The following is a 22,357-nucleotide window of genomic DNA, read 5'->3' as shown; positions in this document are numbered from 1 at the left end:
CACATCGCGGTAGCGGATCCCTACTACATGCGCGATAGCCAGCTCCAGGACGGCTCAAGGACACGGACCAAGGCGGTGCGGTACCTCCGAACTTCATGCTCATGCACAAAGAGAGCAACACCATTCTTCTGCCTGTCTTTCCCGAGTAAGTACACATCCGCTCACGGCCGTCGTAACTTATGCTTTCTTATATATTTCTTCCATTGCCGATCATTTCCAACATTCCATTTCAATTGCATGTGTTGAGCAGGGACAAATACTGCACACTCATCATCCTAGATCCAAAGTGGTCACTAGCCCAGTATTTCGACTCGTCGAGTACGACGACGAAGAAAGACTACACGAGAATAGGGGGTGTTCTCGATGAGGCTATCCTTGGCTACTCCAAAAGTGGAGGCACCTTCGACAAGAATGGGCAATATATCAGGCCGGACACTAAAAAGATCGGGTTCAAGCACGTGATCAACTTCCCTTGTATCAAGCAGCCAGCTGGCAGCATTAAGGAGGCCTTCTATGTCCTCCATCACCTTAAAGGGTTTGTCGAGGATGCAGAGATGATGTCTCTGCCACCTAGTAAGCGAGACCCCATTAAAATGTCGGGGAAATCAGTGATGATGATCTTAGAGAAGACTTCCATCGCATCCAAGTAAAGCTCTCGGAAATTATCTTACAAGATGTATCCAACGGATCGGGGCTCTTACACGCAGCCGTAGCGTTGCCTAAGAGGGATATCGAAGAACGCCTACATAGGCAGGGTGATGGAAGGACGTGGACGACGAAGGACTTGTACAAGCCGTTCCGGAGCCGCTCAAGAAGACGTCTCGTTGACCGAGGCCGGTGTGCCTAGCTAGCATTACTTTGAATCGATAGACAATTTGTACCGTGTTGTAAACTAAACTTGCTTAATTTGCTCGAAACGGTGGTCGTCGTTGTTGGACTTCAATTTCTATTGTAGTCGTTATCGTTGAACCATATTACTTATGTGATACCGATGCTATATTTCTTTTAGGTTTATTATTATTTCCTTGCTTTAATTCTTGTGAATATGTATGCATGTGAACCCTCTAACTCTTTCCATTGCGTTATATACTAATATGCCTTGTGTCCATAGAGATGACGTACTACGTCGTGTTCGAGGGGCGGGTTCCAGGAGTGTACGAGGAGTGGGAGGAGTGCAAGAAACAGGTGCACAAGTTCAGCGGCAACTGCTACAAAGGGTACCCGACTAGACACGAGGCGGTTGCCAAGTGGAGGGTGCACCAAGCGAACAAGAGCAAGATGAAGGCCTTCCTTGTGCTCTCGCTCTTGCTCACCATCGTCGCGGCGGTACTCTATTTCATCCTAGTGTAGGCGGCGGCCGGTGTCACTTCGTTTGTATCTAGAGATGATGAGAACTTTCTTAATTTGCATGGATTATGAGTTGTATGGAGCTATATGTATAACTCGATCGGGCTCTAAGTAATGTGATGATGATGTGATGATTATATATGTCCATATTATATCTGTCTATATTATATCAGTATATAACCTGTATACTGTGTATAAAACCAGTATAAAACCTGTATAATACACCAGGGAGCACAAAATCGAGTATACCTGTAGATAGTTCTGTGGCGCACCAAAAAATAATTCTGTGGCGCACCTATTTCTGTGGCGCAGCTATATCACATGCGCCACAGAACTACTTATTTCTGTGGCGCACCGGCCCGAGTGCGCCACAAAAACCTTAATTCTGTGGCGCACGGCCAGATGCGCCACAGAAAGCTTATTTTTGTGGCGAGGTTTCTGTGGCGCACCCTCCATGCGCCACAGAATCGAATTTTCGTGCGCCACTGATGAGGCTTTTCCTACTAGTGTCATCAGGGCTCGATGAGGACGACTGGGCGTTGCGGTACTACCTAGAGGACCAGCTCATCACTCTGGATAAGCTAGACGAGGAGTATTGGCGACAGCGCAGTAGGGTGCAATGGACCCTCAAGGGGGACTCCTGCACGGCGTATTTCCATGCGATTGCCAATGGGAGGCGACACAAATGCGCTATACCACGTCTGATTACTGATCAGGGGGAGATCGAGGACCAAGCCGACCTCATGAGACACGTATATGACTTCTACATCGGCCTCATGGGGTCATCCACTACTAGGAAAAGGCTTATAGCCGCACTCCTTACCGCCGGCGAGTACGATTTTAAGATGCCGGCGGTAAGGCCTTCCAGGGTCGCCTCACCATACCGCCGGCGAGTTTGAAACGAAGATGCCGGGGGTACCTGCATTATCGCCGGCGAGCTTGAAACGAAGATGCCAGGGGTAACGGGTAGCAGGGTGGGCCACCCAGACTGCACTTACCGCTGGAATTTGCGGACCGTAGGTGCCGGCGGTAATGGGCCTTGCCACCAGCGAAACCGCGTCCAAAGCGCCGGGGGTAACGTGCTCGTATGGGCCATACGAGCAAATTACCGCATCCACGCGCCTTATCGATCGTACCAGCCTTATCTCTTCCTCATCTTCTCCTGTCCACCGTTCCTCTCTCCTCTCCGTCTCTCTCGGTCAAACTCCCACGGGAGAAAATCCGCCGCCGCCTCCTCCCTCCCCGTCCAGGCCCAGATCGTCCCGTCCCGCCCCGAACCCTCGATCGCCGCGGCAGAACACCGGCGAGGGAGCGCGAGAGGCTTCTGCGCGAAGGATTCAGCCATGGCGAGCGCGGATCTGCTGCGGAGGGAGGAGGAGTTCTACGAGTCCCTCTTCGATTCCGCCAAAGGTTAGCTCAATATTGTCTCAAATTCGCTGGATCTCGATGCTAGTTTTGTCCAGAGTTTGTTGCCTAATGCGGCGTTTTTTCCCCTGGGTATTTATGTGTTGTTGACGCAGGCGGTTCCGGCAAGGCGCATGGGCAGATGATCGAGAAGAAGATTGAAACCCTCGAGGACATGGCCACCAGGGTGAGGAGCCTGCTCGTCCGTTATGTTACTTTGTTCGATTATTCTCGTTATGGAAGATAGCGCGCGAGTTCTGGTTCTTCTAGGTTGAAAACATGACATGTAGAACGATGCTCCCTCGTGGGATTCTTGTGGGAAGCAATTGGAATTAACGCTAACTTACCACCGTTTCACTTCCTTTCCACTTTTTGATTTTCCACCTCATCTTAACCTGAACTAGTCGCTATCCTAGCTACATCAGTATCGGTAGATTTCAGTTTGGTTTTCCAAGGCAGGGAAGCAGATTTTGTGTTAGTTAGACTGCTTGGTGAAAGACAATCAGGTTATAACATACTTGCTCACTTCCTTTGGAAGTAATTGTTTCTTCTACCAATGTTGGTTGGCATCACATATACAACTAAACAAGTGTTCCTCTTTGCTGCAGGATCTCATACACATCTGAGACATAACTCGTGAGCGGCACCCTTGCAGCAAGGAGGAGGGGCGCGGCTCCACCAGGCCGTCGCCGTCAAGAGCGAGGATATGGCTCTTCCCTTGCGCCGGGCCGCGGATGAGCGACGCAGAGACGCCTCCGCTAGCCAGCCGCTGGTGAGCCCGAGGAGGAGGCGCGAGGCACGGAGGGCTCCAGCAGGCCGCTGCGTCAAGCGCGAGGAAAGGGTTCCTCCCTTGCATGTGGTCGCCACCGACGACGAGCGACGGCACCAACACGGCCGTACCGCCGAGCACGCAGCAGGTAAGAGCACCGCTACCGCCTACCGTCGAGCTCGAGGAGGCTGGTCACAGGCCTAGCGAGCGCGAGGAGAGAGCTTCCGCGCCATAGCACGCGGACGCCGTAGTGGGAGATAATCTTCGCATTCGGATCGAGGACAAGGTTGCCGCCGTTGAGCTCGAGGACGTGGCCGGCGCAGATGCAAGAGCAACCACGGCGCCGGCATAGAGGCGGGAGCCCCACATCTCTGCCCAGGCGACACCAACTCCGTCTTATAGAGCCTCAAACTTACTTGAGATTCGCCAAATACACGGAAAAACGTTCGCAAAAATAAGGTCACAGTCTATACAGTATACATGCTGATGTTTTCCATCTGATTCGGTTTAGAAATAAACATGCCCGTACCAGCGATTTTGTGTTATATTGTCTTATTTCACAATGCTTCATCCATCTTATCAGTTGAATGATAATACTTCTTTGTTGCTTTCTCAGTTAAGACAAGAGATGTAGAACTCAACTGGGTTGAACAAGCTTGAAGATAATTTTCTGAATTTGATATCTTATACTGAGATAAGTAAGTGCCTTGCGGTTCTAGCTCCTTTGTTCTGAGATCATATGTTCTGCAATCCTCTCATTCTGCCTTCCTATTTTTAGAACTAGCTAAATGATTATTCCATGCTTTTTCAGTTGTATTTCAGTTTTGAATTAAACCTGGCAGAGTACATGATTCACCTTTTTATTTGCTATCCCGTTCATTAGGTCATTCATCTGCTTTAGGATGATCTGAACACTTTACAATTTACAAACCTGCTTAGTCTAAAATGCCAGGCACATATATCAGCTTACTTTTGTGTCTCATGGGTAGTCTGAAACTCCCATGCATTTCATTTACCGCTCTTCTTCAGACTTGCCATTAGTGTTTTCTGTAGCATACTCCTGGATAATAATTCAGTAGCAGTAGTTGGTAGTAATAGCAGGAAGATATTCCTTACTTTTTTTTCTTTCAAAATGCCTTCTAAACATAAATGCTGCCATGGTAACTCCTTAGATGGCAGGTCACTTATCTTGTTTTTTCATGACGTTGCAGTGTTGTTTGGCCGGAATCGGAGACGAACATGGTGGAGGCGAGCAGCAAGGAGAAGCAGCCCCCAGGTGCTCCTGGGCAGCGAGAAAGAGGATCGAGCGGAGCGCAATCTGGGGATCATTGAGTGAACCTAGAGGAATATTGTGTGCGGAGGAGCACGTCGGAGCAAAATTGTAATATGAGCAAAATTGTAATTACTGTTCAGTTTAAATACAATTATGTAGAGAAACTTTGGATCGTATAGAATAAAGAGCGTACAGAATAAATAGTGAATTTGTTTTTATTCTATATCTGAAGGTTTTGTGATTTAATGTCAGTTTTTTTTTTAATCCTAAAATACATACCGCCGGCACATAGGGCTGTTTGCCGGTGGTAACTTAAATTACCGCTGGCGAGCTGGGAGGTGCCGGTGGTACCTATTACCGCCGGCAAGTTGGGAAAACCGCCGGGGGTATTTTCACCTTACCGCTGGCACTTATGAATATGCCGGCGGTAGCACATTACCACCGGCGAGGTTATCGCCGGCGAATTCGAAAGTGCCGGCGGTAAGCCTTTTCAGGTTGCCGGTGGTAAGCCTTTTCCTAGTAGTGATCTGGGGAAGAGAGGGTCCTCTCCCTAGCTCCAAACCTCTGGGATGAGGCTAAGCGGGTCTCGGCGGAGGAGAAACTGGCTTTGGAGCTTACCTTTACTCCAGAGGAATTGGACGAGGTCCTTCTGAGTATGAAGACAGACACGGCCCCGGGACCGGATGGCCTCCCTGTGTCTTTCTTCAAGCGGTTCTGGGGAGACCCTTCGCGCACTGATCTTGCAGCTCCTTAATGATTTCGTCCTAGGGAGGGTGGATATCGCAAGGCTAAATTTTGGTGTTATTTCTTTGATCCCGAAAGTGCCTGGAGCGGACTCGATTAGACAGTTCCGGCCTATTGCTCTTATAAATGTGATCTTCAAGTTCGTGGCAAATGCCTATGCTATCCGTCTTGCCCCTTTGGCTCACAGGATCATTGATCGTAGCCAGTCGGCTTTTATTCGCGGTAGATGCCTACACGAGGGCGTGCTGGGTGTCCATGAGATTACCCACGAGTTACGAGTCAAGAAGCTTGGGGGCCTCTTGCTCAAGCTCGACTTCGAGAAGGCGTACGACCGAGTTAACTGAGAATTTCTTCGTGAGGTGCTGCTTCGCAAGGGGTTTTCAGGGATGATGGTTCATCGCCTTATGCAGGTCATGGGAGGCCAAACGGCTGTCAACGTTAATGGAGAGGTGGGGGCCTTCTTCTGTAATGTCCGGGGTGTGCGTCATGGCGACCCACTCTCCCCCATCCTCTTTGACTTCATGGTTGACGGCTGGCAGCGATGCTGTCAAGGGCCAACGATGCCGGACACATCAAAGGGGTGGTGCCACATATGATCCCTGGGGGGTTACGCATCTGCAATACGCGGACAACATGATGGTGTTGATCTAGCCGTCCGATCTGGGGATCGCCAACCTCAAGTTTCTCCTACTGTGTTTCGAGAATATGTCGGGGCTCAAAATCAACTTCGACAAGAGTGAGGTTTTTGTGACAGGGGTCACTGAGGAGGAGAAGCACAGAGTAGCTGACATGCTCAATTGCAAGCTGGGTTCGTTGCCAATGAAATACTTGGGACTACCAATGAGTGACCGTCCGCTTAGGGTAGCGGATTGGTGCTTTCTCCCCGAGCAGGTGGGCCATAGGGTTGACCCCTGGCAAGGCCTTTTTTTGGCCGCGGCAGGGCGTCTGGAGCTGACCAACTCCTATTTGTCCAGCTTACCTATGTTCGCTATGGGCATCTACTTGCTCCATGATGCGACTCACCTGGCTATGGACAGACCTAGATCACGCTTCTTTTGGGAAGGAGTGGGAAACAAGCGCAAATACCATATGGTTGACTGGGCTACGGTCTGTAAGCCGAAAGAGGTGGGGGTTTGGGTATCCTCAGCACCAAACTGATGAACATCGCTGTAAGGGTATTTTACCCTTATCCATTATTTTGGTATCTATGACACCGTGCTAGAGTATTTGGACTAATACATGCCTACAAGATGACTTTCAGGTATTAGCCAAAGAGGTATGATGGTGTAGCAATGGAACAAAAAGGCAACGGGAGACCCCCCCAATTCGACGAAAAATCAGCAAGTTTTTCAGAGCCTGGCCGGTCACAGATCCGGTCAGACCGGCCCTGGCACCGGACAGCCCGGTCACCAACCGGACCCAGAACCGGTGCCATCCGGGCAAGTTCCAGTAAAGAAGGCAAGCCCTCCGGTCTGCGTCCGGTCACCTGCCCGGTTGCGGACCGGCTGCTCCGGTCCATGGCCCGGTCTGACCGGGCACCAGACCGAGCGGCCCGGTCAGCAACCGGACTCTGCGCCTGTGACATCCGGGCGCCATCCAGTAAGCTCAGAAGCCTGCCCGGTCAAGACCCGGTCCCAGCTCCGGTTGGAAACCGGCCGGCCCGGTCTGTGGCCCGGTCTGACCGGGCTGTGGACCGGCCTGTCCGGCGCCAAATCCGGTCGACCGGGTTTCTCGAAGAATCTGCTGATGTGGCAAGTGACCAACGGCCGTATTTCGAAGAACACTATAAATAGGTCTTCTCCTACCTCTGAACAGTTAGGCACTACACTACAAGCTGTTCTTGAGCTCTCTCTCTCTTACTCCATTGCTAGAAACACCAAAAGCCTCAGATCTCCCTCCTCCTCCACCCAAACTCAAATCCCTCCGGGGAATCATTAGAGGAGGACCCGATCTATCGTTCTACCAAGCCAAATCTCATTCCCCCTTGTATTCATTGAGAAGCTTGCTTCCTAGGGTTCCTTGGAAACCCTAGGTAGGCAAGAGGAGTCCGGAAGCATCCGGGCTGTGGATTTGCTCCGGGCAAGATTGTGAAGGTTTGGAGGCTACCTCAAAGTCTACCACAAGTGAGTGAGCTATTCCTTCGTGGGATAGGCTCCGGAGAATAGGGTGAGCCTTCGTGGCGCGGGGAATCCTTCGTGGGACCTCCACTCCTCCAAACGTGACGTACCTTGTTGCAAAGCAAGGGAACACGGGAATATATCCTCGTCTCCGCGTGCTATCGGTTATCTCTAACCGAACTCCTTACTTGTGATTTAACTGCCTGTGAGAGCCTTCGTGCTCGAGTTAGTTGTATCCTCATATAGGTTGCTTCACCTAGTTTGCATTAGGCTCATCTTTATATTCCGCAAAGCCTAATATTGCAAAGAAAGAATTAAAATTTGTAGAAACCTATTCACCCCCCCCCTCTAGGTTTACCATCTCTATACTTTCAATTGGTATCAGAGCCTGGACTCTTATTAAGGGCTTCACCGCCTTAAGAGTGAGATGGATAAACTCTTCGAGGGTCTAGATGACGACTCTAACCTTTCGGTTAAAGAGATGAAATCTAGATTCTTGGCATATGATGTCGAGAAGAAGAAAAAGGAGGATGAGCTACAAAACCAAATGACTGAAATGACTGCCATGCTTAAGAACCTAACTGCGGGTGGAACTTCTAGTGGGGCTTCGGCCTCTAAGGAAACCTACCATGATGTTAACCATGACTATCCCAGAAACACTTCACCCATGCCTCATATAAACCATAGTGGGACCGTTCCCCATTACGATGGAACTCACTTTCCACATTGGAAATCTGCTATGGAATCTCATATTCGCAGGCTGCAGTGTGGAGCTATGGGAGCTCATTGTTCATGGACATCGGGAGCCACAAGATCCTACTCGGTTGACCTCCACCGAGTTCTACAACCGTCAACTCAATGCATCCGCACGTGACAAGATTAGAAGTGGCATCAACCGCAAGCTTCTTGATCAAGTCGGTGACATTGTCTCCGCTAAAGAGTTGTGGGATCGGATCGTAGTACTCCAAGAGGGAACCGATTTGATCCAATCAGCTCTCTATGAGACCGCAAAGCAAGAGGCCTACCAGTTCATGATTCGAGATGGAGAATCCGTATTCGATGCCTATGCTAGGCTTGGTGCTCTGAAAGTAAGGGTCAAGGGACTTGGTGCTGAGAAGTACAATGACAGATTCGAGATGAACGAAGCCTTCATAAAATCCAAGGTCATTGCTATGATTGCCGTCAAACAAGAAGACACCAACCTTGGACTCAACTTGCAAATCATGACCAAGAGTGCCGATCTCAACTCCGATGATCTAGTCTCCTATGTGGCCGCCAATGAAAGCATGGCCAAAGCCGGAAAGAGGCTCAAGGCAATGAACCGTGTTGATGAAGCCTCACACAACCATGAAGCATCACACAACCTTGCTCTCAAGGCTAGAGCCGACCATGAAAGCAACGAAGACTATGAAATTGAAGAAGATGAAGAGATGACTTCAACTAGTGACATTGCTACCGACTTTGCTTTCTTTGCCAAGAAGTACAAGGTCAAGTTCCCAATGCTCCTCAATGACAAGAAGAAGAAGAGAACTTGCTACAATTGTGATGAAGATAACCACTTTGCAAATGAGTGCCCTTATGAGAAAAGGGTAGACAAGCCAAAGTTCATCAAAGGGGTCAAGCCAAGATTGAAGCCGAACCCAATCAACGATCGGTACAAGAAGAACAAGGGAAGAGCTTTTGTTGGGGCCGAGTACTTGTCCGATGAAGAAGAGGAAGATGAGGAGAAGGAGGCCGGAGTGGCCGGTTTAGCTTACTCTAAGCCCGGGTCACTCTTCACATATGACTACTCCAAAGATTACTCCACGGAGAATGATGTTGGCTCTTCCTTCATGGCAAGAACAACTCAAGATGATGACTCCGATGACTCTCCCTCCTCTCCAATCATTGGCTCTTGTCTTATGGCAAGGGAAACCAAGGTAATGGAACCTCCACCTTCCCTATCTAGTGTTCTTGATGATGAAAACGAAGATCAAGAAGAATTAATTATGCTTAAGGAACTCTATGATGTTAGATGCACCCTTCGTGGTGAAGCTCTTGTCAAGTTTGATTTCTTGATGGACTCACTCAAAGAAAAGGATGAGTCCATTGAGGAATTAGAATATCAATTGAATGAGAAGGAACGGAGATTCAATCTCCTAAGACAAGAGCTAAACACCGAAAGGTGCATATCTCAAGGCCTTAAGCAACAAATTGAAACTTATGAACTTGATAAAGTTAAGGACCTAGAAACTATTGATAGGGCTCAATTATTGACCCAAGAGCTCAATGCCTCAAAGGAGGAACTTGAAGTTGCTCATGCTTCTCTCACTAGGGATCTTGACCACCTTGAAAGAGCTAACAAGCTTGTCAAGGATGAGCTCAAGAAACTTGGAGAGAATCATGATCTACTTCAAGAATCCTACAAAAGGGCTCTTGGATCAATGAAGGATCCCATTGATGTTGAAAAGCTTGCTTGTTCCTCCATTTCCTTTACTAGTGAGCATGCTAAACTTGTTGAGGAACATGTTCGTTTACAAGAGGAACTTTCTTTGCATGTTGAGACCAATGCATATCTTGAGTCCTTGGTGACCAAATATGGTCTTGACTATCATCCTAATGAATCTTCTTGTGAGCAAGCATCTATTCTTGAGGAAAATGTTAGGCTAACAAAGGAACTTACAAAGTTCACCACCGCCAAGAACAAGATGGGATTGGATGACCTCTTGAGTAAGCAAAGGTCAAACAATCAAAAGTATGGACTTGGATATACTCCCAAGTCCCACAAGAAGAACAACTACAAGAAGGAGAAACCCGCTCAAGATAAGAACAAGAAGGTCACTAACAATGGCAAAACCTCAAAGGGCAAAGCCACTAGTGGTGACCGCACGGGGCCAAACGATCACTATGCATTATTTGTTGATTATTATGGTGATGTCTATGCTAACTATGTTGGCCCTCCTAATGGCTATGCTTATAGAGAGTACTCAATTTGGGTACCAAAAGATATTGTTGCCATTGCAAAGGAACCCATTAATCGATGGGTTCCTAAATCCTCTACTTGATTTTGTAGGGGTATTCCTCCGGCGGTCCAAAATGGGTGTTTGATAGTGGATGCACCAATCATATGACCGGAGGAAAAGGTGTGCTTGATCAATTCATTGAAGATATCAACAAGAAGTCAAGCATTACCTTTGGTGACAACTCAAAGGGAAAGGTACTTGGGTATGGCAAGGTAGCAATCTCTAAGGACTTGTGCCTTGAGACGGTTATGCTTGTTGAACATCTTGGCTATAACTTACTTTCTATATATCATCTTGCCGATGCCGGTTACAATTCATATTTCACTAAATATTATGTGCAAGTCTTTAGGAGTGACAATCTCAAATTGGTCCTTGTTGGATATGTGGAGAACAACCTTTACGTGGTTGACCTCTCGAAAGAGAGCCCCTCCTTCTCCACATGCCTAATGGCGGCCAAGCATGACGAAGGATGGTTGTGGCATCGCCGCCTTGGTCATGTTAACATGAGGAATCTTAAACAACTCCTAAAGGGTGAGCATATTGTGGGACTAACCGGTGTTTCTTTTGAGAAAGATCGTGTTTGTAGTGCATGTGTAGCCGGAAAGCAACTCAAGAAGAAGCATCCCATCAAGAGTATTGTTACCACATCTAGGCCTTTGGAGCTCCTTCATTTGGACCTCTTTGGGCCATCACATTATGATACTCTTGGTGGGAGCAAGTATGGACTTGTCATTGTTGATGACTACTCAAGATATTCTTGGGTCTTTCTCCTTAAGTCTAAGGACGAGACCCATAGAGAGTTCATCACCTTCGCCAAGAGAGCTCAACGTATGTATGAATCCGAGATCACGGCAATTAGGACCGACAATGGCACCGAGTTCAAGAACTACACTATGCAAGAGTTTGTGGATGATGAGGGCATCAAGCATGAGTTTTCGGCGCCATACACCCCTCAACAAAACGGTGTTGTTGAAAGGAAGAACCGGACTATCATTGAGATGGCAAGAACCATGTTGAGTGAATTCAACTCACCCCACAACTTTTGGGGAGAAGCCATCTCTACGGCCGTCCACTACTCCAACCGGCTCTTTCTCCGTCCCCTCCACAACAAAACCCCATACGAGCTCCTTACCGGTAACAAGCCTAATGTCATGTATATTCGTGTCTTTGGATGCAAATGCCTTGTTAAGAACAACAAAGGAAAGCTCGGTAAATTTGAAACTAGAACCATAGAGGGTATATTTGTTGGATATGCGGAGAACTCTCATGCCTATAGATACTACAACCGGTCCTCCGGGACTATTGAAGTATCTTGTGACGTGGTGTTCTTGGAGGATAATGGCTCCCAAGTGGAGCAAGTTGTTCCATGTGTTGCAGGTAATGATGTTGATCCATCTAGTGCCATCAAGCATATGGGCATTGGACACATCCGGCCCATGGAGGTTCATAATGATGATCAAGATGATGGAGTAGATGTCTCAAGCACGCCACAAGTGGAGCCTAGCTCAACTCAAGCCGAACCATCAAGTGCAACTCAAGAACCACCCTCCACTCAAGATGAGTCTCAATCCGAAGAACAAGAAGAAGATCCTCATCCCATGAAGCAAGATCATGATGACGATCAAGAAACATTCTCAACTCATGATCAAGCTCAAGTGGTCCCTCATGATCAAGTACTAGCAAGAGATGAATTCATTGATCATGAAGGAACCATTCGGAAGATCAAGGCCGCTACAAGGGCAAGTGACATGAAAGTGGATCAAGTCCTTGGTAGCATCTCAAGAGGAGTGGTAACTCGTAGACACCATGCATTACTTATCACTTATTGTCAACATCATGCTTTTGTGTCTAGTTTTGAACCACTTAAGGTACATGAAGCCTTGGTCGATCCGGATTGGGTAATTGCCATGCAAGAAGAATTGGAGTGTTTCACTCGTAATGAAGTATGGTCTCTAGTTGAGAGACCCAAGGATCATCGCATCAATGTCATTGGGACCAAATGGGTATTCAAGAACAAGCAAGATGAGAATGGCATTGTTATACGAAACAAAGCAAGGTTAGTGGCGCAAGGGTTTGCCCAAATAGAAGGTATGGATTTTGAGGATACCTTTGCGCCGGTAGCCCGTCTTGAAGCTATTCGTCTTTTGCTTGCATTTGCATCTTTCCACAATTTCAAATTATATCAAATGGATGTGAAAAGTGCATTTTTGAATGGTCCCCTAAAAGAAACCGCATATATGGCTCAATCCCCGGGTTTCGAGGACCCACGCCGACCCAAGCACGTGTATTTACTCCATAAGGCACTCTACGGTCTCAAGCAAGCTCCACGTGCTTGGTATGAGTTCCTTAGGGATTTCTTACTACATGATGGGTTTTGCATGGGTACGGTCGATTCCACCCTTTTCACCAAGCGGGTTAAAGGGGGTGGCCTCTTTATATGTCAAATATATGTTGATGATATTATTTTTGGTGGAACTAACCCCAATCATAACAAAGCTTTTGAGCTATTGATGACTAGGAAATTTGAGATGTCCATGATGGGAGAGTTGAAGTTCTTTCTAGGCTTCCAAGTGAGGCAACTTGCAAAAGGCACCTTCATCTCTCAAGAAAAGTATGTGAAGGACATGCTCAAGAAATTCAACATGACCAATGCAAGTCCAATGAAGACACCCATGCCCGTAAAGGGGCAACTTGGTTCATGTGACGGTGAGAAGGATGTGGACATAAAGGTATACCGCTCCATGATAGGATCCTTGCTCTACCTTTGTGCCTCTAGGCCGGATATCATGCTAAGTGTAGGGATGTGTGCTCGTTTTCAATCCGCTCCCAAGGAGAGCCATTTAGTGGCGGTCAAACGGATACTAAGATACCTTGTTCTCACTCCTACTCTCGGGCTATGGTATCCAAAGGGGTCAACCTTTGAACTCATTGGCTATTCGGATTCCGATTGGGCCGGTGATAAGGTTGATCGGAAGTCTACCTCCGGGGCTTGCCAATTTATTGGCCGGTCATTGGTGAGTTGGTCATCCAAGAAACAAAACTCCACCTCCCTATCCACCGCCGAAGCCGAATACATATCCGCGGCATCTTGTTGCACTCAATTGTTATGGATGAAGCAAACCTTGAAAGACTATGGTGTGTCTCTTGGTACGGTGCCTCTTCTTTGTGACAATGAAAGTGCAATAAAGATCGCCAACAACCCGGTTCAACATTGTCGCACCAAACATATTGACATTCGCCATCACTTCCTACGTGATCATGTTGCCAATAAGGATATTGATCTCACTCATGTGGGAACAACCTACCAATTGGCGGATATTTTCACTAAGCCTTTGGATGAAGCCCGCTTTGTTAACTTGAGAGGAGAACTTGGTATTCTTGATCCTAAAAACTTGGATTGATTAACTTCTTGCACTATATTCTTGCATTTATCTTGCTATCTAGCTTAGAGGCATAGCACATATGGGGATAGTCATTCTACCATATCTTGGTATGATGCATACCTATGTGTGCAACATAAATAGACCCAATGTCATTATATGGACCCAAGCATGTCCACTAGTGGAGAAGAGGCCTTTGGTCCCAAGCAAATGACCCACTGCTGAACCAAACCGGGTCCAATGCCCCCATTGGACCCGGTTCGTTTCTGCCCAGGACGACCCCACCCGCTGGCGCCTGTCCTGTAGCGGCCTTTGGACCCGGTTTGTCATACAAGAGGGTGTATTGCTCTCCTCTCTTCTTCACATGCACAAGAGGTGTTTGATGAAATGCTTAAGAGGATTTGCCACTTGAGTTTACACAAATCAAGCCACACTTAACTTGCTTTTTTCTTCTTCATCGAGGTTAACAACTTTATCCTTTTCATCTGCAATTGATAAAATGCATGTGTATATATACATCGTGATGTTCTGTAATGGTTTTGATCAGCTTAATTATATCATGCAGATGAATCGGCAATGGATGTACATTGACCGACGGTTTGACGAGTTCACTGCGGGCCTGGATAATTTTATGGCCGTGGCGGAGGCAAACAAACATGGTGGCTTCATGTATTGTCCATGTGTGGACTGCAAGAATACCGTAAATTACGCTCGCTCGAGTCTCGTTCACAGCCACCTTCTGCGATCCGGTTTCATGCCCAGTTACTATTGTTGGACCAAGCACGGAGAAAGAGGGGTTATGATGGAAGACAATGACGAAGAGGAAGAGGATGATGACGGTTATCCCAATTTCCCTGAATACGATGATACTGCAGAAGGCAATGAAGACAATGAAGTAGAAGATCAAGAGGCACCAGATGAGCCTGCTGATGATGATCTTGGCCGGGCCATTGCTGATGCAAGGAGAGAATGTGAAACTGAAAAGGAAAGGTTGGCCTTCGACAAGATGATAGAAGATCACAACAAATTGTTATACCCAACTTGCGAAGATGGCCATAAAAAGCTAGGCAGCACACTGGAATTGTTGCAATGGAAGGCAGAGAACGGTGTCACTGACTCAGGATTTGGAAAGTTGCTGACAATAATTAAGAGGAAGCTTCCAAGGGGTAACGAATTGCCCGCCAGTACGTACGAAGCGAAGAAGATTGTCTGCCCTCTAGGATTAGATGTGCAAAAGATACATGCATGCATTAATGACTGCATCCTCTACCGTGATGAGTACGAGAATTTGGATGCATGTCCGGTGTGCACTGCATTGCGGTATAAGATCAGACGAGATGACCCTGGTGATGTTGAGGGCGAGCGCCCCAGGAAGAGGGTTCCTGCCAAGGTTATGTGGTATGCTCCTATAATACCACGGCTGAAACGCTTGTTCAGAAATAAAGAGCATGCTAGGTTGTTGCGATGGCACAAAGAAGACCGTAAGAAAGACGTGATGTTGAGGCACCCTGCTGATGGCTCCCAATGGAGAAAAATCGATAGAGAGTTCCCAAACTTTGCACAGGATGCAAGGAACTTACGGTTTGGTCTCAGTACAGATGGCATGAATCCTTTTGGAGAGCAGAGCTGCAGCCATAGCACCTGGCCTGTGACTCTTTGTATATATAACCTTCCTCCTTGGTTGTGCATGAAGCGGAAGTTCATTATGATGCCAGTGCTCATACAAATTCAAGAGGAAATCGCGGGATTCTTTATTACCGAGGTCCTTACCCCAGGTGGAGAGCACTATCGGAAGATCGTGACGGCGGAGGATATTCGTTCAGGAAAAGTTGTATTGTAAATATGCATGCATTACGTGTACTGTGTTGACTATGTCGTGTACTGTTGACGATGTCTATATATATTCATGACGATTTTTTGTGGTTTCTTGAATGATATATATGCATTGCTGAAACTCTACCGCGGCAGAGAAACGCCCTGTTTCTCTGCCGCGGCAGAGAAACGCTGGTACAGCCTAAATCTGTGCCGCGGCAGAGAAATAGCAATTCTCTGCCGCGGCAGAGAAACATAGGCCCGGTTCGTACCACGAACCGGGACCAAAGCCCTTCCAGCGCGAGCTCCCTGGTCGCACCACGTGTTGAGGCCTTTAGGCCCGGTTTATCTTTGAACCGGGACTAAAGGGTACCCCCTTTAGTCCCGCCTAGTTGGTCCCGGTTCAGGAACCGGGTCTAAAGGCCCAAATGGACCGGGCCTATTGCCCCGTTTTCCACTAGTGGTCTCTTCGAGGTCTCATGACATTTGCGCTTTCACATAGGGGGAGTAATCCCCCGCCCCTCATTGAGCCTTCATTACAACTTGATTTGACTATATAAGGCCAAATGATCTTATTGCAAAAACTATTTCAAAATGCTCTTATGATTCTTGATATACTTCGAATCATGCCCATTGTAGCTATTTGTATCTTGTTTGCATTTTCACTCCAATGGGTATGCCTAGAGAACTTTGTGTTTTCCAACCCCATGTCTATGCTCATCTCATCATCATCTATCTATCTATATGTACATGTCATCATATGAGCACTCACACATATTTACACAAAGAATAGGGGCAAAATGAGGCAAAATGACACATTTTTGGGAAAATTGACTCTGGCCGGTCACTGGCCCGGTCGGACCGGCCTGTGCGCCGGATCGTCCGGTCAAGCGCACGGGCCACCGGGCGCCCGACCGGCCGTGCGGGCTGTTATGTTTTGGAGAGGATACCCCTTGGGGATCTTCTTCCTCATTATCCCCCACCTCTCAAACCTCCATGGCCGCCGCCTCCACCATCTCCACCACGCCCTAGGCACTTCCCACCACTAGATTCTTCCCAAACTTCACACAACCATAGATCGGGATCTCTCAAGCATCTTCACCAAAGGATTTGGTCCCTCTCAAGCTAGTTTGGGAGATCGTGGGGATTTGGTCCTCAAGCCTTCTTCACGAGTTCTTCTTGCTCACTTGGGCCAAGAGGACGATGTCTTCGGGTAAATCTTTCTCCCTATCCCTCTCCCTCTTGCTTTCCCTCTCCCATTGCCCATTTTTGAGGAAAGTTGAGAAAAGTTAGGGTTAGGGTTAGGGTTAGTAAGTCCTCATGCCACCTAGAGTGTCACACCCCTCCTATGCACATTGTTCACTCTCCTGGTATAATCTATGTTCAAGTTTGTGAGTTTTTGCATGATTTTGTGTCGAATTTCTGGGCAAACATCACAACTCAGCATGACCCGGTCTACAGCCCGGTCGACCGGCCTCTCGACCGGCTGGTCCGGCGCACCGCCCGGTCAACCGGATGGCCAACCGGCTCGTCCGGTCTGTCGTCCGGTCGGACCGGCCCCTGCGCCGGCTCGCCCAGCTTTTTCGCATGATCTCGTCGAAACACTTGAATATAGGCTATGCTTTTGGCTTCCTCGCATATGCTGATGACATGTACACTTACCTCTTTGCTATCCTCGCCCTATTTTGCTGATTCACAGGTGATGAATGGACTGATGCGGACCATGGCACTGTTGCCAAGCGAGGGAGGCGCTCAGGGGTTCCACCACGGCGCTCTACTGGTCGTGCTCCTCAGACTACGGGTGGCAGCTCAACTGGAGGCCGAACCAAGACATCTGCCAATAAGAGGAAAGATAAACATGCAGCACAGGATGGTGATGAGGTACTGCCAGAGTTCCATGTTGGTGATGTACATATTGGGGCATGGAGAAGACTCAGAGAGTCCAACCCCTATCGCTTTGAGGAACCCACTTACACAGGGGGAGATCAATTTTTCTGGACCAACACACAGCAAGTCATGTGGGATGACTTCTATAACTCCCGCGAGCACATGAAGAAAGGCACCATTGTTATGCCCAAGGCCATCAAGGATGTCATTGGAATGTATGAAGCCACCAAGTTTCGCTTTGTGGTTGCGACCTTGAGGCGGATGGGGTTGTATGATCTTATGTGCTTGACACCTACTGATGGGTGCTATTGTCCAACCTTGGTGAGACAGTTTCACTGCACAGTCTTTTTCCATGATGATGCAGCTCGGACTATGACTTGGATGACTGGCAAACAGAAATACACTTGCAACTATCTTGATTTCTGTGAAGCTTTGGGGTTTGGTGGAGGGCGTGCTTCTGGTTTCAAGATATATTCTCAGCAGAAGTTCAACCGTGGGGACATTGCCGTTTGCTATCCGCCGGAACCCACACCTGGACCTCCCACAATCTCTGGGATGTACTACTCCTACCTCTTACTTGCCAAGCTATTCCGTGAGACTCTCATCAGCAAGTCCGGCGATACAAGTGAATGCCGTGCATATCATCTGAACTTGATGTACTACTGTCACCCTGAGCACCGGCAACTTATTGATGGCTGTGATCTCATCTACTGTGAGTTACGGCGCTGTGTTCGCGAGAGGTTGACTCCTAATCTTGCCCAGTACGTTCAGCTGCTCATCAACAAGGTTGTGCCCGCACCTTTCAATACTCAAGGTGAGCGGGTCAGGATGGAAGCTTTCAAGGTACCTGCCCAAGGTGATAGCCCGGATGTTCCTGAAATGATGCCTTCTGAGCGCCGGTCCAAGGCACGCCATGACCATGCTAGCTCCAGCTCCTCTAGTCGCCCACAGCATGGTGTCTCACGGTTCTTCTCTAGCTTATGGCAGATGTGCAAAAATACAAATGATGTTGCACATCAAAGTCTTTCTTTGAACCAAGAGACAAGAAGGCGCCAAAATGAGTTCATGGCTGCTAGGAATGCACCTCTCCCTCCTCCTGGCCCTGAGTTGGAGCCTGTCCACGCACCAAACTGGGAGATGCCTCTTCTTTCTGATGAGATGTTCCAGAACTTTGATCCTTCCCTGTACTTTGGTGGTCCTCCTCCTAGATCTGCTCGTGCACCTCCTGCTGATGATGATGATGAAGAGGATGAAGGTAATGAGGATGATGATGAAGAGGATGACGATGAAGAGGATGACGATGGGGATGGTGATGGCAACTCTCCATCCGCGGGGCCCCATTTCTATTGATGGGACGCTAGCATCTCTCCTTTTTTCTTCGCCTTTTTGGTGTTCCGATGCCAAAGGGGGAGAAGAGAGTAGAGTCTAGAATTACGGGGTTCTTTCGTTGTCACAAGCCATGGGAGTTGCTTTATTTGGATTTTATATGGCTTGTGCGTATTTGCTTTGATTTCTCAAGAACCATTTGCTACTTTGAATAATTCATGTATGGATATGTATGGACGACTATTATGTGTGCTACTCTATGTTAGGATAATCATGCTTTATGGATAATCATGCTTTATGCTTATATATGTTGATATACTTGTCCATACCATGCTTGTTTCCTAAAGATATTGGGGGAGCTTCTCATATTCCACAAATGGTGCACTTTGCATTCAAACGCAAATTCTCCAAGTGCACACATTATGGGGGAGCTGTCGTAATATCTTATATGGAATCAAGGTTTAGAGCTTATCATAATATCTATATGTTACTCTAGCTCGGTTTGTCATCGTATACCAAAAAGGGGGAGATTGTAAGGGTATTTTACCCTTATCCATTATTTTGGTATCTATGACACCGTGCTAGAGTATTTGGACTAATACATGCCTACAAGATGACTTTCAGGTATTAGCCAAAGAGGTATGATGGTGTAGCAATGGAACAAAAAGGCAACGGGAGACCCCCCCAATTCGACGAAAAATCAGCAAGTTTTTCAGAGCCTGGCCGGTCACAGATCCGGTCAGACCGGCCCTGGCACCGGACAGCCCGGTCACCAACCGGACCCAGAACCGGTGCTATCCGGGCAAGTTCCAGTAAAGAAGGCAAGCCCTCCGGTCTGCGTCCGGTCACCTGCCCGGTTGCGGACCGGCTGCTCCGGTCCATGGCCCGGTCTGACCGGGGACCAGACCGAGCGGCCCGGTCAGCAACCGGACTCTGCGCCTGTGACATCCGGGCGCCATCCAGTAAGCTCAGAAGCCTGCCCGGTCAAGACCCGGTCCCAGCTCCGGTTGGAAACCGGCCGGCCCGGTCTGTGGTCCGGTCTGATCGGGCTGTGGACCGGCCTGTCCGGCGCCAAATCCGGTCGACCGGGTTTCTCGAAGAATCTGCTGATGTGGCAAGTGACCAACAGCCGTATTTCGAAGAACACTATAAATAGGTCTTCTCCTACCTCTGAACAGTTAGGCACTACACTACAAGCTGTTCTTGAGCTCTCTCTCTCTTACTCCATTGCTAGAAACACCAAAAGCCTCAGATCTCCCTCCTCCTCCACCCAAACTCAAATCCCTCCGGGGAATCATTAGAGGAGGACCCGATCTACCGTTCTACCAAGCCAAATCTCATTCCCCCTTGTATTCATTGAGAAGCTTGCTTCCTAGGGTTCCTTGGAAACCCTAGGTAGGCAAGAGGAGTCCGGAAGCATCCGGGCTGTGGATTTGCTCCGGGCAAGATTGTGAAGGTTTGGAGGCTACCTCAAAGTCTACCACAAGTGAGTGAGCTATTCCTTCATGGGATAGGCTCCGGAGAATAGGGTGAGCCTTCGTGGCGCGGGGAATCCTTCGTGGGACCTCCACTCCTCCAAACGTGACGTACCTTGTTGCAAAGCAAGGGAACACGGGAATACATCCTCGTCTCCGCGTGATATCGGTTATCTCTAACCGAACTCCTTACTTGTGATTTAATCTCGTGAGAGCCTTCGTGCTCGAGTTAGTTGTATCCTCATATAGGTTGCTTCACCTAGTTTGCATTAGGCTCATCTTTATATTCCGCAAAGCCTAATATTGCAAAGAAAGAATTAAAATTTGTAGAAACCTATTCACCCCCCCCCCCCCTCTAGTTTTACCATCTCTATACTTTCAATCGCGCTCATGCTAAAATGGATATGGAAACTCTATCAGAACGCAGAAGGGCTGTGGGCTGATCTGATACGCTTGAAGTACCTAGGGGATAGGGACTTGTTCGATAAAGAGGTTCCTGTTAGGGGTTCCCAGTTCTAGAATGCCATCCACAAGGTCAAATGGTATTTCAAACTAGGAGCAAGGCACAAGGTCCGGAACGGGAAGAGGACCTATTTTTTGCTGGACTGGTGGTCTGGCACCGGCCCCCTCCGGGCTCGGTTCCCTAGGCTGTATAGTTGTTGTGACCAACCCTTCATTACGGTTGATGCAACTAGGGTTAGGGGCGGCACGCCGGGAGCGTAGCGCATCCGCTTCAGAAGGAAATTCAGCCTGGCGGAGACGGTCGACTGGGATAACCTCTGTCGCGAGATACAAGACTTACCCAGTGACAACCAACACGATGTAGTGTCCTAGTCCTTGGAACCCTCCGGGGTGTTCTCGGCAAAGTCAGTATACTACGACCTATCGCAGGGGGTGACGGTGTCACACTTTAGAGATGTTTGGCACGCACGGGTGCCGCCAAAGATCAAGGTGTTCTTATGGCAGATTATTAGGGGTAAGCTCCCATCGTCTGAGCAGGTGTCCAAGCGGCAAGGTCCGTCCAATGGCCGATGCTCCTTGTGCGGAGAGGTGGAAGACTGCAACCACATCTTCTTCACTTGCCACATGGCGGGATTCATGTGGGCGGGAGTTAGGGAGCTCCAGTGCGAATGGAACCCGGGTGGGATAGGGGATTTCATTGCGCTAGCTCAAGGCATCTCATACCCTTTTCGTAGTTTAGTTTGGTTCACCTTTGCGGCCATGTGCTGGTCTCTTTGGAATATTAGGAATAAACTAACTATTGAAGGAAAACTGATTACCAATCCAACTGACGCCTTCTACCATATGATGCTTCACATGCGGTCTTGGAGGGTACTGGTCAGACGGAGGGACAGGGCGCTGCTGGACGAGGCGCTAGAGGCGGTACGACTGCTGCACGCGAGGAGTAGAACTGAAGGGTAGACGGCGTCACCAGAGACTGCTTTCATGCTATCACTTTATTCGACCAGCTCCAGGGCATATGTTATGATGTACTTATGAGATACCTCCGTGTGGGCATGTGTGTTAGCTGGGGCAGGGATGCCGTGCAGACTTGTGGAGATCCTGGGTGTGTTGTATCTAATTCTTGTGTGGTTTCGTTGGAGCTTTATATATAAAGCCGGGCTCATGGTCTTATGTTTATATGACATGACTCGTCTAGAAAAATGTGACATGAACCCATCTAAGTAGTATTGGCAAATGCTTGGGAGTGATGCGTGGTGGCAATGAGAAAAGGTCAGCCTACCCCGGTTTAAATAGGCGCTGATGGGTCGATAGGTCGGTACGGAGATTAAATGGAAGGCATAAGTGGCGTGTTGTCCT

At 48.3% G+C, this 22,357-nt stretch overlaps 1 long non-coding RNA gene across 2 annotated transcripts; it reads left to right on the top strand.

Moving 5' to 3' along the window:
• The first annotated feature begins 2,494 nt into the window (after positions 1-2,494).
• Positions 2,495-4,994, top strand: LOC127302844 (uncharacterized). 2 transcript variants are annotated; one of them, XR_007853126.2, is made up of 4 exons: positions 2,495-2,757; positions 2,868-2,938; positions 3,360-3,668; positions 4,732-4,994. It is a non-coding gene; the product is annotated as an uncharacterized lncRNA (long non-coding RNA). The 2 variants fall into 2 exon arrangements; XR_011745803.1 differs by lacking the exons at positions 2,495-2,757; positions 2,868-2,938; positions 3,360-3,668 and adding an exon at positions 3,677-4,218.
• Positions 4,995-22,357: the final 17,363 nt, after the last annotated feature.

This window comes from Lolium perenne, chromosome 5 (genome assembly GCF_019359855.2).
Source record: "Lolium perenne isolate Kyuss_39 chromosome 5, Kyuss_2.0, whole genome shotgun sequence".
Lineage (NCBI taxonomy): Eukaryota > Viridiplantae > Streptophyta > Magnoliopsida > Poales > Poaceae > Lolium > Lolium perenne.
This window is presented reverse-complemented; position numbering and strand designations above follow the sequence as displayed.